Source organism: Eptatretus burgeri, chromosome 4, assembly GCF_056783735.1.
Source record: "Eptatretus burgeri isolate ZD-2024b chromosome 4, Ebu_testis_v1, whole genome shotgun sequence".
NCBI classification, from domain to species: Eukaryota; Metazoa; Chordata; class Myxini; order Myxiniformes; family Myxinidae; genus Eptatretus; species Eptatretus burgeri.
Window position 1 is genome coordinate 17535560 of NC_140964.1, and position 16201 is coordinate 17551760.

General features: G+C 42.0%; 1 protein-coding gene across 18 annotated transcripts in view; it reads right to left on the reverse strand.

Annotated features, from left to right (window-relative positions):
* The window catches only part of LOC147027556 (oxysterol-binding protein-related protein 6-like), a 185148-nt gene that overhangs the window by 141851 nt on the left and 27096 nt on the right, over positions 1-16201 (reverse strand). For 10 of the 18 annotated variants that reach the window (XM_085877064.1, XM_085877058.1, XM_085877062.1 and 7 more), the window contains exon 2: positions 11622-11793. The exons of 6 other annotated variants lie outside the window; for them this stretch is intronic. The gene's annotated coding sequence lies outside the window, so the exon portion shown is untranslated. Of the gene's footprint in view, positions 1-6106; positions 6243-11621; positions 11794-16201 lie in introns of those variants that run through there. 2 more of the 18 variants (XM_085877061.1, XM_085877057.1) reach the window with 1 other exon arrangement.

Consider the following 16201-nt stretch of genomic DNA (forward strand, 5'->3'; position numbering starts at 1 on the left):
AATAGATGGCTCCCTTCGCTTCCCTTTTGCATGGACGAGTCAAATGCAATGAATGAAACATTTCATACTGTGAAAAATAGCATGGGGCATTTCATGTCCAAAAAGTGAAAACAGGATGACCATCTTTCGGTCCCTTTCGAGGACAATGATGGAGCAAGATACAGCAAAAAGGCTAACACTGCACCTGAAAGACAAGCTAAAAAATTTGATTTTATCCTCCTGGGGTTAAAATAAAGAACCAGATTGACTGGAGGTGATCACTATCAAGGTGGATTCCTTCCAGTCATAAAAGGCGTAACAATGACAGGGCTGGAATGGCCAAACTGCATTCAACATGAAACACGGCTAACTTAGTGCACTGCTAAGACTCAATTGCTCAGTGGGCTGTCTCCGTGTAAGTGATGAGGTCCTTGTGTTCGAGTCATCATCATCCTTGTGTTCGAGAAACAGAATTGTTTCACACTCGCCCCATGCAGGAATTTATTCCTCTTTATTTTAAAATAAAAAAATGGATATATATATATATATATATATATATATATATATATATATATATATATATAAATATATATATATATATATATATATATATATACATATATATATATATACATATATATACATATATACACACACATGCATAATTTATTTTACAACCAAAAAGTAAACTCGATCTACTCTGCTAATTTAAGTAATAAGCAAGAGCAGATCCGGTCTCAGGCAATATTTCGCCCACTTCCCAACAAGGCTCCTTCGGCCAAAAGACGCATCTTTTTTAGACATATATATATATATATACACACACACACCAGATGACCCGTGAACCCGTTGGGTTCCCGTTGTGACAGCGGTTGATCATTTCAAAAAAAAAAAGAAAAAAAAAAACATTGCTGCAGGGAATTATACCGCTGAGGTTGTTTGCATTGATCAAACAAGTACGTGCCCGTACGTACGTGGCCGTATGTGAAAAAAAAACTTTCAAACCGCGTGCCAGAAACAACTACACAGGCCATTCCTTTGCTCTCGCGTGCCCGTACGTGCGTGGCCATACATGGGTGGACGTACATGCAAACCAAAAAAAAAAAAAAAAAACTTTCAAACCGCGTGCCAGAAACAACAAACACACAAGCCTTTCCTTCTCTCTCACTTGCCCGTACGTGCGTGGCCGTACATGCAAAAAAAACACAACTTTCAAACAACCACACAGGCCGTTCCTTCTCTCTCACGTGCCTGTACGTGGGTGGCCATACGTGCAAAAAAAAACAACAACTTTCAAACAACTACACAGGCCATTCCTTCGCTCTTGTAAACGACGACTGGATTGGGGCATTGTGTTTATCTATAAATGTGCATAAGAAATCGAGAAATTATTAGAATACAGTAAGTCATCACCATCTGGTAGTTCATACGTTGTAACCCGTAATGGGGAATCAGATTCCATTGCTCGTGCACGACGCGCAGCTTCGTTCCTTCGCTGTCATAAACGACGATTGGATTGGGGCATTGTGTTTATCTCTATAATTATTTATCGAGAATATCGAGAAAATCGAGAAAGAAATCGAGAAAGTACAGAAATCGAGAAAGAACACAGTAAGTCGAGAAATCGAGAAAAAAAATCGAGAAAGAATACAGTAAGTCGTCACGTCACTATCCGAAAGTCCAGAAGTCCGGAAGTTAAGTCCTCACTGTCCGGAAGCTCGCATGATTATTCACAATTTTGTTTTAATGGCCAATTATTCAATTAGCACCAACGTATTTTGCCTTTTCGCAATGTTATCGCAAGGAAAAACACAAAGAGAAGAGAAGAGAAGAGAAAAAAAAACTTTCAAACAACTACACGGGCCGTTCCTTCGCTCTCGTAAATGACGACTGGATTGGGACATTGTGTTTATCTATAAATGCGCATAAGAAATCGAGAAATTATAATAATACAGTAAGTCATCACTATCCGGAAGTCTGTACGTTGTAACCCGGAATGAGGAACGCGGCTGAGGATCTCTTCCCAAAGGGCCTGCCTACGCAGCAATGTGTCCTGTCATTGGTAACTAAGGATCTCTTCCCAAACGGCCTGCCTACGCAGCAACATGTCCTGTCATTGGTTATGAAGGATCTCTTCCCCATCAGCCTGCCTACGCAGCAACGTGTCCTGTCATTGAAAACTAAGGATCTCTTCCCCATCGGCCACGCCAACGCAGCAACGTGTCCTGTCATTGGTTTGGTAAATAAATGGCCATAACTTGGGAACCACTTATCCGATTAATATCAAACCTTGAAGAGGCACATACTCAGGGCCCCAGCAATATACCTGGCAAGTTTCAATTAGATCGGACCAGTGGTTGTCGAGAAACAGCGGTCACACACACACACACACACACACACACACACACACACACACACACACACACACACACACACACACACACACACACACACACACACACGCATTGCTGGAATTATAGATAGATAATCGCGAAGAGTACTTGACTGAATCGGGAATTGATTTTTTATTAATTTTTTTCGTTGCCCGATTTGAACGAAACTTAATACTGCACATCAATGTGAAAAATAAACCAATGTCACCCTCAGAGTGACCCGTATCTTGCCAAAAGGTGACCACGTTTGACTTCTTTAAGGTCACACTGAGGTGAACAGAGCTGCTATCCACCAGGAGCGACTCCTTGAGGAATATCTGCCTACGAGAGATTCCAGAGATTCCAATGAGAATCGTTCTACAGAGTAACCATGAAAAATATGCTTTTGCCTCATAACGTCACCAAATGACGTCATAATGTCTCAAGCTTGACATATCTCGAAAGCACTCATCAAGGTGTTCAATTTGAGGTACTACACGATATGGTTCCTAAAACTTGAAAATTTGACCTTGGGGTCAAATATGTTTGACCTTAGGTGCTAACCATGAAGGTCAAGGTCAATCACCACCAAAAATTGATCAGCTGAGCGCCAGACCATGAACTATATTCCCATGAAGTTTTAAGACGATCCGATCAAAATTACTCAAAAAATATGGGTTTCGTCGACTCACCTGATTTGCGACAAAGTGACCTTGACCTTTGACCTTGACCTTCAAAATTTTGTGCACGGAAAGGGACCTCTATAGGCCTCTGATACGCGAAGTTACAAAAATTTCCAATGATAACTGTGCTCTGCAGAATTTTTTATACGTGATTACAGACAAACAAACAAACAAAAAAAAAAACATACAAGCTGACTTACATATCTTGCAAAAACTTCGTTTTGGCAAGATAAAAAAACGGAGAAAAGAAAGTTGAAGATATTATTGGGCGTAATCTTCCAAACACAATTATATTTATGAATGAACAGGAAAGTATTAGATCAAAATGGCGATGTTTATTTTAATATAAATAGTTCTTTGTCTATACTAAATGTTTGAGATTTTAAAATAAATCATTTCAAGAAAAAAAAAAATAAAAGATAGCTCCAGCGAACTATACCGCTGAGGTTGCTTGCATTGATCAAATTCTCCCAAAGAGTACTTGACTGAATCGGGAATTGATTTTTTAATAATTTTTTTGTTGCCTAATTTGAACGAAACTTGATACTGCACACCGCAGGAGAATGGTGAGTAAGGTGGGTCAAAAATGTTTACGCTATCTTGCTCCGTTTTGGCTGTGTTTCGGGAACATACATACATACATACAACATGAGAGTTTTTGTAATGTTTAGAATATATATCTATATATAAATATATATATATATATATATATATATATATATATATATATATATATATATATATATATATATATATATATATATATATATATATATATATATATATAGTGATGTTTGTCGGGAGTGGGAGAGGGGGGTAGATATTACTATAGAACAGATAGGATTGTATGGAGTAGCATGGTCCGTGTTCGAGTGGCTGCCCCATCTCAATTCTACAAGTCGGGACACATCAGCTTCAGGATTGTCTTGTTTGCATTTGCAACATGAAGGGGATGGTGTGTGGTAATAATTAATTTGGGATTATGTTTACGGAATTGCACATATAACCCCTTGTAATGTCTCGTCGGGTGGCCTTTGTGGTGCTGCCAAGCAAGGCAGAGAGGGGGGGGCGGAGTTACGGACTATTAGGGGTGGAGCTATGGACACCTCCAGGGGTGGAGCTATGAATCCTCCAAGGGGCGGAGCAGGTCCAGAGAGAGATAGGGGTGGATCCAAAATCGTGCGGTGTGGGGCGTCTGAGAGGATCTTGGTCTGAGGGAAGCCTGGGAGAAAAAAGGCTGAGAAGTGATAAGTGAGGAGAGCCTGTTAGAGAAGAGTGTCTCTGCAGAGGACCCTAGTCGAAGGAGAAAAGGAGAGTCATGAGTTCTGAGGAGAGCTGCTGAAGGAGATTGTCCTACCTGCCTGGACTGCTTCGTCGTGCCTGCAGCCTTTTCATAGTTCCAGGATCCTGCCCTGTGTGCTTATCACCTGTTCATCTCCTCATCACCTGTTCATCTCCCCATCGTCTGCTCGTCGCATCATTGCTTGCTCGTCCACCAGCAGTTGAACCCACCCGGTTTTTGTTCCCTTTCCCCATCTGTGATTAAATCCGGTGTGTGGCACCTTAGGTTTTATTCTCATTGTATATTAATATAATTATTTATTATCAGTTCCGTGTTCCGTCTTTTCTTCTCGACCTCGATCCGTCATCTCCTCCGTCGCCATCACCATCCCCTGGTTATCTGATTTGGTTTTAAGAGAGCCAAGGTTCTCATGCCTTTCCTCACGACTGCACGCATGTAGTCCACCATCCGTCGCAACAATATATATATATATATATATATATATATATATATATATATATATATATATATATATATATATATATATATATATATATATGATATCGAAAAGGGAGAACATTAGGGAGTGAAATTCTCTCCCATCACAAACTGTTCCGAATGACGATTCGATATCCAGAAATAACCAGAAATTTCCCAACTGCTTCCATTCTTTCCTCGCAGCTTAAAGTCAAACTGCATCATGCTTTGGCCCCTTTTTACTCTTCTCACCTTTTGGAATAAACATTTCAACTCAACAAACATTACATAGACATATATAATGAACAATTCGTTCCATCTCAAATCTTCGGCCTACAAAGCATTATCTTCGCACTGTACAATGTACCACTTCACATGCACTCAAAGGATTTGTGACTGTATATATGCCACATTGTACTTTTTTGACACGCCTTGGATGATCGTCTCGTTCATGAAATATTTTGAATGCCCCACATACATGGGATGCAGTTGTTATGCACATTGTGAAATAAATTCATTTTACTTTACGTTTCTTGCATTCTGTTGTATGATAGTGGAATGTAAATAAAGTACAGGCATGTTGGGCCAAATAACCTCCTGCTGTGTCTCAGTTTATTTGAATTTCAATCATTCTATGATGGTTGTTTTTGTGCAAAGCTTTGGTGGAATTTGTGAAAAAGGTAATTTTAAGGACCAAGGAAAACATGATAAAGAAACACAAGGGGTACTGTCTGTGTATGAATGTGAGATGAGGGACCAGAGATGAGGAGTAAAGGAATGGAGGATTATTTTGTTGGTTACAGTCAGTTATCGCAAAGCAAGCTGGAAGGACAACAAAATGTCAACAAAGAGATTCATGTTATGAAAAACATTGCGATGCTTTGTAAACACTAAGAGCATATTGTATCGCTGGAAGAAACGTTCTTTCCTGCCGTGCGAAGATCAAAACCAACAACCACCACTCTCCCCTCTCCACCACCTACAACCCACACTCACCACTTCTTACACCAAACAAGATGTTGGAATCAAACAAAAGAACACCAGACTATCAAACTGCCTTCACAGCAGATGTAGGATTCAAACACATGTCATACAATGCAAAACAACAAAACGTGAAAAAGCAATTGCAACCCTCCCCAGCTCTTAGAGCAGGGGTCGGGAACGTTTTTGACTCAGAGAGCCATTAAAGCAAAATATTTGGAAATCTATTTCAGTGAGAGCCATATAATATATTTTAAGACTGAATTCAACTAAATGTGAGTATAATAAGCCTCTGAATTTATTCTTTTAAATAATGTTGTTATAATACTCACCATTAATGGGACTTCTGGTGCTGCATGGATTTGCTGATGGCTTTGTAGTCTGGTTGGTACTTGGTGAGGTTAAGCTTCATGCAAGCGTTGAGGCTTTCATCCGTTAGACGTGATCGTAGGTTGGACTTGATGTTTTTAAGATGTGAGAATGACTGCTCACATGCATACGTAGATCCAAACAAGGTCAATACAGCAATACTCACACGCTGCAGTGTGAGGTATGTGACAGGAAGCGCGTTCCAAGTTTTGATAATCAGCTGGTCTTCGGGTTGAAGTTTTTTCATTTCTGTCCACATGTGCTTGCTCGCCAACTCTGCTTTCTGTCGTGCGATTCTTTCCAAATCTTCATTCAGTGACTTGAACTTATTCACCACATGTCTGAGGCCTTCAGGTCAGCCACTTCTGCTTCAAAATCTCTGACGGAGACACCAGGAATGTAACTCAGGTCGGCTGTGTTCAGTGAACACTCGTTTGGATGGGTGATGAACTTAAAAAGACGAGTGTGCTCACGAAATTCTCCAAAGCGTGCTTTGAATGACTGTAGGAGACTGGATGTGAAGCCAGCTAACTGGTGGAGATCAAAGTTTTGAGTAGGCTCACTTGCTGTACATGCATCTTTAAATTGTCTCAGTTTTTCAAAATGTGGTAAACGACCTGTTTCAAGATCCATGATAAAGAGCTCCAGCTTGTTTTCAAAAGCAAACACGGCTTGTTGAAGGGATAACACTGTATTTCCAATGCCTTGCATTTTCACGTTGAGCTCGTTCAGATGTTCAGTCATATCCACGAGATAGTAAAACTTGAGGAGCCACTCAGTTTCGGCTAGCTCAGGATGCTCAATCCCTTTCATTTCAAGGAAAGTCCGGATTTCGTTCAGGCAAGCCGCAAAACGGCTAAGCACCTTCCCTCTTGACAACCAACGCACATTGCTGTGCAAAAGCAGACCGTGATAGTTATTTCCAACTTCATCCAGCAGTGTTTTAAACTGGCGAGCATTTAAGGCTCGGGCAACAATAAAGTTGATCACACGAATGACCAGCGACATCACTTCGCCAAGCTGCCCATCACACATCTGAGCACAAAGTGCCTCCTGGTGTAGAATGCAATGGAAACTTAGGATGGGTCTATTTTCATGTTCACGGAGAAGCGCCACAAATCCTTTGTTTTTCCCCACCATACACGGAGCACCATCAGTACACACCGAGATAAGTTTATCCATTCGTAGATTTTTTTCTTGAGCGAACTCCATGAAAGACTTGAATAAATACTCACCTCTTGTGGACCCTTTTATTGGCAGAACAGCAAGACTTTCTTCGTGCAGTGTATCACCAGCAGCATATCTTGCAATCACACTGAACTGCGACAAATGGCTTACGTCTGTTGACTCATCCAAAGCCAGGGAAAAGAACGGCGCTGTATTTATGTCCTTCACTTGCGTTTCCTCCACTTGGTTTGCCATCATGAACAGTTCTTGCCGACAGAGGCATGTCTTGTATCCGTTTGATTATCTTGTCTTTGTTCGGAAGATTATCAAAAAGTTCATTGGCGACATCCAGCATGAACGTTTTAGCATACTCGCCATCTGTGAATGGTTTTCCGTTCCTCACTATTGCTAAAGATCCAGCAAAGCGAGCGGAATTATCGTCACCTTGCCGGGTCCATACGCGGAGTTGCTGCTGGCTGGCTTGCACCCTGCTCAGTAGCTCTTGGCACGCTTTCTTTCTGCTGTCTCCCACAGGGTATTTTGATGCAAAGGTAGCATGGCACGTGTCGAAGTGCCGCTTTATATTCGACCGTTTCATCGATGCAATTTTGTCATTGCAAATTAGACACACCACAGAACCTGCTCTCTCCACAAAGGCGAATTCTTCGGCCCATTCGTCCTGAAATGTACGATACTCCTCATCTTTTTTTCTTTTCGCCATCTTCTTCGTCGAAGGGTTAGCTTTGAGCAAATGAGAGAGAGGGAGATGTTGACCCAAGTGAGTTTGGCTGGCCTGCGCACGGGCTGACATACTCGAGAGGTGCGGCACGGCCGGCCGACTCTGGGATGCTGTCGCCTCAGCGGTGGCGCGTGATTGGTCGAGATGAATTCCGTGACGCGTCTCGGCGGCGGCACGTCATTGGAGGAACCGAAATCACGAGTCGCCTCAGCGGTGGCGCGTGATTGGTCGAGATGAATTCCGTGACGCGTCTCGGCGGCGGCACGTCATTGGAGGAACCGAAATCACTACTCGCGTCGGCCGCATGACTGGACGAAACAAAAACCGCTTCAGACAATTCGGAGGTGTTTTTTCTTCTCTCCTTCTGCCAAGTTCAGCCCTGCACGTGAATGAAGCACGACACCATTCAAACTATAGGTAAAGCTTCTGCGAGAAATATTGGGCTTTCCAAGTTTCAAACTCCAATTTTATCTGCGAGCCAGATGCAATCATCAAAAGAGCCATACCTGGCTCGCGAGCCACACGTTCCCGACCCCTGTCTTAGAGGATGCACGTGTCCTTCCAGTAAACCTCTCCTGGTCGACCTCCAAAAATCCAGTCTTTTGTTTGTGGAACGCCCTTTCGGAAATGGTACAATTGCACTCTTCCCTCAAGGGCTTCAAGCAGACGATGCACAACCATCTCATGTCACATCCCATACCCGCAATATTTAATGCATATTAAACCTTCCGAAGTCAACCTTCTTATTTTGCAGATTACCTTGTTTCCTCCTCTTCTCTACCCTTTCCCATTCGTTCATTCTCTTCATTGTTGCATGTGCTTGTTGCCCCACTGTCAATAAATGCATTGCCATGTTACCCTCTGTCTCCTCACTCTTCCACGAACCAAGATTATATCCAGAAAAAACCTGAAATAATTTGTCTCCAGCCTGATAGTCATCTACATATTATGTACAGGGAGTGAGTTGTATTTTGAGAAAAAGCAAATCAAGAAAAGGAAGGGAAAGGCTGAGGATATTGGAAGAAAGAAAGGGAAGTTGGATTTATTTCCTTACGAAAGCTGATTGACCACTGTGTTTTGACGTATAGTATTAAAGAGGTTGCAAGATGCATCCATGACTTCATTACTCAGAATATCATCGACACAATTTCTGAGATCTGGCAAAGAGCATCTCCAATTCTTTGATTCTCATTTTCTCTTTCTCATTCTATCCAGCTGCGTCATGCGTCGTGAACCAAGATAGTCCCTAGCTAATCAAAAGGCGATAGATAACTGGAGGCTGAGTAATTTAATATAAGCACAATGTGGAGAATGCAAGGCACCTGCGTTCCCCTTTTCTCCATCTCAGCACAACTCATGTGAGTATTTGGAAAACCTGGGAATTCCACAGTGTGGTTGAAATAAAAAAAATTGTGACAAAACTGTGATACTTTTGAGTTGACCTACTTCTCATGACTTCACTTTCACATGCTTTGTTAAAAGGAAAAAAACATTCTCATGAAATTATCAAGTGATAACCTGGTTCAACTCACAAAATCTTAGCTGACTGCAATCCTAAAATCACTTGTTCTTCTTTTCTCCTATTTATGGAACCCTTTTCTTTCCAGGGCTTCAAAAAGTTGGCAGTACATCACCATCTCATATCATTGCCAATTGCTTCCTTTCCATGATCTTATCGAGCATCAATAACCCTACCTAACCAAACCCTCTCACAGGTTTCTTCCCCTCCTCTGGAGACATTCCCTTGCTTATTGTGTCTACCTGCTGCCCCACTGTCTATACGTTACCTTTTTGCCAAGCTCTTTCATCTCCGTCTCCCATGAGCCTACATGTTGTAGACAAAAAGCCAACACAATGCAATAAATGGTTCAATGAGTAACACAGACATATATATATATATATATATATATATATATATATATATATATATATATATATATATATATATAAATATATATATATATATATATACATATATATACATATATATACACAAACACATAAACACATATTAGACCCCCGAACCGGGGGTGTGCACCATTACAGAACACTCGCCTCCTACAATACGACTTGCCTGCAGACAAATAGCTGTACAAGAGTAGAGCTAAACTACACGATCACTCACGCCAAGCTATTCTTAACACAATCTAGCTATGAATTCTCCCCTACATACATACATACATACATACATACACACAAACATACCCAATCACACCTCTTCACTGGAATGGTTATCACAAAGACAAGTGGCACAATCTCTGGACAGCCAACATTGCTCACAAAGAACTGGTGAGGGATTTGATAGAAGAGCCTCCAGGTTTTGATCTCCCCCCTTAAACAGTGGTCTGCACTCAACAGGATCCATACTCTCTGTTCAAGGGCACCACACCGCCTCCACAAATGGAATTTCAAAGGCAGCCCAGCATGTGACTACAGTCACCCAGATCAAGCTATTCCTCACATTGTGAATGAGTGTCACTCATGGAAATTTTATGAAGAATTTCGGGCAAACCACATAACAACAGACAGTGCTGTGACTTGGCTGTACAACTTAGACTTATATCTGTGAGTGGTAATCTGTCACATGCAAGATTAGATTCGACTGGAATGGTAACCATAAACCCACATGTCACATCAGCATTTTGCTGCTGCCATACATCCACCCTGTCGAGGCATCTATGATGCAGTTTAGATGGATTTTAAATCACATAAGCTGTTGCTCTTCAGCATGCCACACCACGGTAAAAAAAAAATCAAATGTAAATGAACAATAAGTGAAAAATGTTATACTTAAACTGTGTGACAGTTTTTTTTAAACCGAACACCTTGTTTTAGACCTCAACTGTAAAAAAGTGAAACAGATAATGGTATAAATCATCAAGATCACACCTTTGTAGCTTTTGAAAGCAGTAGCTTAATTAAGGGAGAAGAGAAAGGTTAGTGGAATGTGGAAAGGTGATAGGTAGGAGGTGGGAAGGCTGGGATGAGATGAGGGTGATGAGGGATAGAGGTCAAAAATTATATTATTTGTGTGCTGCTCTCCACAAGCAACAAAGAAAAGCTAAAAGAAGTTAACAATTTGTTGATTAAGTGAAACATTTTCATTGATCAAGCTGAAAAAGTGAGACGTTTTGGCAACCTGCAAAATGTCCACAACATTTGTGACGTAATGGAAATCAGGCAGCTTTTCCACGCAGTGAGATAACACTCTAATCTATTACAGAATCAAGAACCAACTGTAACTGCATTCTACAAGTATTCAGAATGAATGTACTTTGTCATAAAGACAGAAAAAAAGCCGAAATGTTGTTTTTTTAATCAGCAGTATTTTGTGTGTATGATTTTATCTGTGTAACATACTTCTTTCATTGAAAGAGGTACAGAGAGGGGCAAAACATATTGAGTATATTATGTGGGAAACAAGTAAACACAGGTTGTAGAGATGTACAAGTCCACCGAGAATTGAAAACTTTGCAAATAAAGTAGATAATTAAGTCGTTCAGTCGTTTGACCGTGCAATGTCGTGCCTCCCTTTCGCTGAGCAATGCTTTGTCACAAACTAGTGCATGTACCTTCGAAGGAAGGGGGTTATCCTTGCTTTGTACTCTGAATACTTGTGGTCAAGCGAGAAAGCAGTCTGCACCATTTTTGAGGTCTTTCGTATGAATGAGCCAGCGTCGGAATCAAAGCAGTGACCGAGCAGACAGACTCAGAGCGGCTGCTCCAACCACAACACCACTGAGTCTGGGAAAGTATAGTACAATCATTTTAGTTTGTTTCTTCAATTACCACTCCATAATTATCATCATTTATTATTATAATTATGATGCAAGTCAGAGGTATCTTCGATTACTCAATTATTTTCAGTGAAAGTAAAGATTATAGGGAGAGAACAAAGGTGAGGGGAATTTGGGAAAAGGAAATTAACAAGGACACAAACTCAAATGCCCATCACAGTATTACAAACGGAACGAGGCTGAACTGCTTACATTCTATATCCCACAGATCGGCCGGATCTGCATCCGTACATTAACCAAAATCTAATCAACTTGTTCGCTTGTCACCTACCCAACTCATCCACCAAGTTTCATCCAAGTATGTCCACAACATTTTGATATATCATGCTACATCTCGTTTTTGGCCCGATCTCTCAATGTTGAAGAATCACTCAAAAATAATAATAATAATTATAATAATCCTCAAATCCCGGTCTTCACCAAAATTGAAGCAATTTGTCTTCGTGACACATGGACCAGTTTCATCACTAATAGGCGAATCATCAGCAACATCGCAGACAGAAACATGAACCATCGAGGCTCCCAAGCATATACCATGTGCAAATGTCAAAAAGCAGTCAGATGTTAAGTCATTCTTATATAATACTAGACGACCTGTGAACCTGTCGGATTCCTGTTGTGACAGCGGTTGATAAAAAAACACAAAATTTTAAAACTATTGGCTGGTCAAACTACAACTTGAAGAAAATTTGAGCATTGACCTCAGGAGTCATCGTTCAGCCAACTGGTTTCTCGAGGAATATCAACACATTCTCCATGGTTTGTCCTTGCGCTTTATGGATCATCCTACCAAAACTTGACTGAATCGGGAATTGATTTTGTAATAATTTTTTTCGTTGCTCGATTTGAACGAAACTTGATACTGCACACCGCAGGCGAATGGTGAGTAGGGTGGCCCTAAAATTTTTGCGCTATCGTGTACCGTTTTGGCTGTATTTTGGGAACATACATACATACAAGATGAGAGTTTTATTAATATAGAGAAGAAGGTGTGTGTGTGTGTGTGTGTGTGTGTGTGTGTGTGTGTGTGTGTGTGTGTGTGTGTGTGTGTGTGTGTGTGTGTGTGTGTGTCTGGTGTTGGCTTAACAGTGAAGGTGGCTGGCTTAAGATCTTTGGGTCCTGAGTTTGACATTCGCCAAATGAAACTGCCTTGGCAGCCCGATGTGCTTCAGGGCATGAAGGGAATAGTTATTATTAATTATATACTGTCAGACCCTGCTATCTGTGGGGGATAGGTTCATGAAAAGTGCTGCAAATGTCGGGGTCCGCGAATGTCGGTGTTTTATATATATGGGGCACCGCGTGGAGGAGTGATGCAAGGGACACATCGGCCATTTTGGAGTTAATGCCATATAGCACTATTTTAACCCTTTCCCGATCATCCGACCCTATCATCATCATATCATTAAAAAATGTCTCATACATCACTCCTCGCAGGGCCTCATATATATATATATATATATATATATATATATATATATATATATATATATATATATATATATATATATATATATATTGTTGCTAATTCGTACCCGCCGGCGTGTGATCGGCCGCTCGACTCGAATGGCAGCCCTCTCGCCCACCGGGACGGAAAATTCTGTCGTGACCCTCTCGGAACAACGCCGGGAGCCAGTCATGGGTGGGGGTTTAACCCCACCACGACCGTGCCAATTGCCCACCCGCGCAAGATAGGGTTGCTCGCCAAATTTGATCTACCTAAGTACCTGCGCGGATGGTCGACCTGGCAATCGTACCTCGCCGCAGGCCGACTCCGGACACGAACCGCTTAAGCAGTCCGTTCCGTGCTATCGGGATAACCGAGCGGTGTTATCGTCGACCTTGACGGTTCAGATTAATTACCGGGCGTATTAAGCCCACTACGAACCCCTTACGTGAAGCAGGATGGAGATTCAATTAAAGAAAGGACGAAGCGAAACGGGAAAACAGTTCGCACAATGCACATTTATTACGTGACACAAGGAAAGCACGTATATACAGCCACAATAAAAATGCACACATAACAGTTAAAATTAGAGGGGTAGCACTCGGGAGAGTGCAAAACCTCCGCCGCCAATACTGCTGGGTCACTCAAGTGAACCTTAGATCTTATTCATTAAATATGATGTCAACAGTGCTGAGAGTTATAGTTCTTTTCTCCAACATTTTTTTTTGGGGGGTGGGGGGGTTGGGAATCACTAAAAACATGTAAAAAAAAAAAAAAAATCGAAATTTTGTTGAAAAAAAAGTTGCAAAAATTTTTTCTCTAAAATTTTGGGGGGGTTGGAAATCACTTAAAACATGTAGAAATGCAAAAAAAAAATCCCTTTTTTTGGGGGGGTACAATTTTTTTTTGGGGGGGGTGGGTTGGAAATCACTTAAAACATGTAAAAATGCAAAAAAAAATTTCTCAAACAATTTTTTTTTGGGGGGGGGGGTTGGAAATCACTTAAAACATGTAGAAATGCAAAAAAAAAAATTCTCTAAAAATTTTTTTTTGGGGGGGGGTTGGAAATCACATAAAACGTGTAGAAATGCAAAAAAAAAAAACTTTTTTTTTTCTCTAACAATTTTTTTTTGGGGGGGGGACCAAGTCCAAAATTTAATGGCATGATCCTTGGACCATACCTTACCCCCCACCAAGTTTCGTCGAAATCCGTCGAGGAGTTTTTCCGTAATACTGTTCACAAACAAACAAACAAACGAACAGAAAGGGGTGAAAACAGCAACCACCATCCATCTTCGAAGATAGCGGAGGTTAACAAAAGAAACAATGCAGAGCAACAACCGAATAAGACCGACACACGGCAACACTTAAACAGTTCTACTTCACAAGACACGGCGCCACCACACATCCATACAAAAACCCCGAAAAGAAAATGGTGACTTCCCTTTGGGGCCGTCGAGTCCCTCTCTCATGTCCGTCGGCGTGGTCGCGCCTGGCCGCGACTCCGTGCCCTGGCGTGGGAGGCGAGTCCTCTCCGGCGTGCCTCGCGTCGGCATGTGTTGGCCGCTCGACGCCACGGACGGGGTTTCCGGCACTATCCCAGCGCGGATAGAAAGGGGGGGGGGGGAAACGTAGTTGCTCGAGGTCGCAGTGTGTGGAATGGCAGACGCTCCGTCCCGCCAGCGGGGTCTCGGGACCGCCCCACAGAAGACCAGGCTAGCGGCCACCACGAAGAGAGAGCCGGAAGAGCGGAAGAGGACGAAGAGAGCAAGAGCACCACGCAAAAGCGCTCTGCCCGTGTCCGACTTTAATAGCCTGGGGCTCCGCCCTTCACTCTGCCCCCGTTTTCGGCTCCGTCTCCCCTCGAGCTTCTTGGAGAAGCTTCTCGAAGGGGGCGTGCCCTCACGCTTTCCCTCCACCCCGCTCCGTCCGGGGGCCGAGGGAGTCAGTTTTTGGCTTGGAGCCAGAGCATTATTCCCTCAAAAAGAGGCCCCCACCTTTTCTCACCTTTGACCTGCATCGCTCTTCCGCCACTCCAAAGCGCGGGGAAGTCAGACGGGAAAAACAGACGGGAAAAATCCACGCGCCATCGTTGTGCCTTCTCTCCCTCCTTGCGTTCTCGACGGTTTCCAATGCGGAAACCGTCGTAGTGTGGACCGTGGAGGATGGCGTTCGTCAGCGGGGGTAGTGGCGAAGATGGTGGTGGTTGTTGTGAGAGTAATTGTAGCGTGGTTGGCGTTGTGGCGTAGTTGGTGGCGGTTGTTGTTTGCGGGGAGGTTTGTCGTTTAAAATAACAATAGAAAAAGAAAAACGGCTATCTCAAAGGATCGCAGCCCGAATGAATCACATAAATTCCCTCGAGACAACGGATTTGGGCTAACTACACATGTACTTAAGAGATATCTCACCTGTGGGACCTGAATGGTGGTTTGCGAATTTCCACAGCTGTAACAATATATATATATATATATATATATATATATATATATATATATATATATATATATATATATATATATATATATATATATATATATATATATATATATATATACCTATCCCTGTGTCGTAAGAGGCGACCAGGGTTGCGTCAGGAAGGGCATCCGGCGTAAAACATGTGCCAAATCACGATGCGGATCATACGGATGATCCGCTGTGGCGACCCCTAACGGGAGCAGCCGAAGGAAGAAGAAGAAGATATATATATATATATATATATATATATATATATATATATATATATATATATATATATATATATATATATATATATATATATATATATATATATATATATATATATATATATATATTGTTGCGGATTCGCGCCCGCCGGCGTGTGAACGGCCACGTAACTCGAATCGCGGCACGTCGCCCACCGGACGGACAATCCAGTCGTGACCCTCTC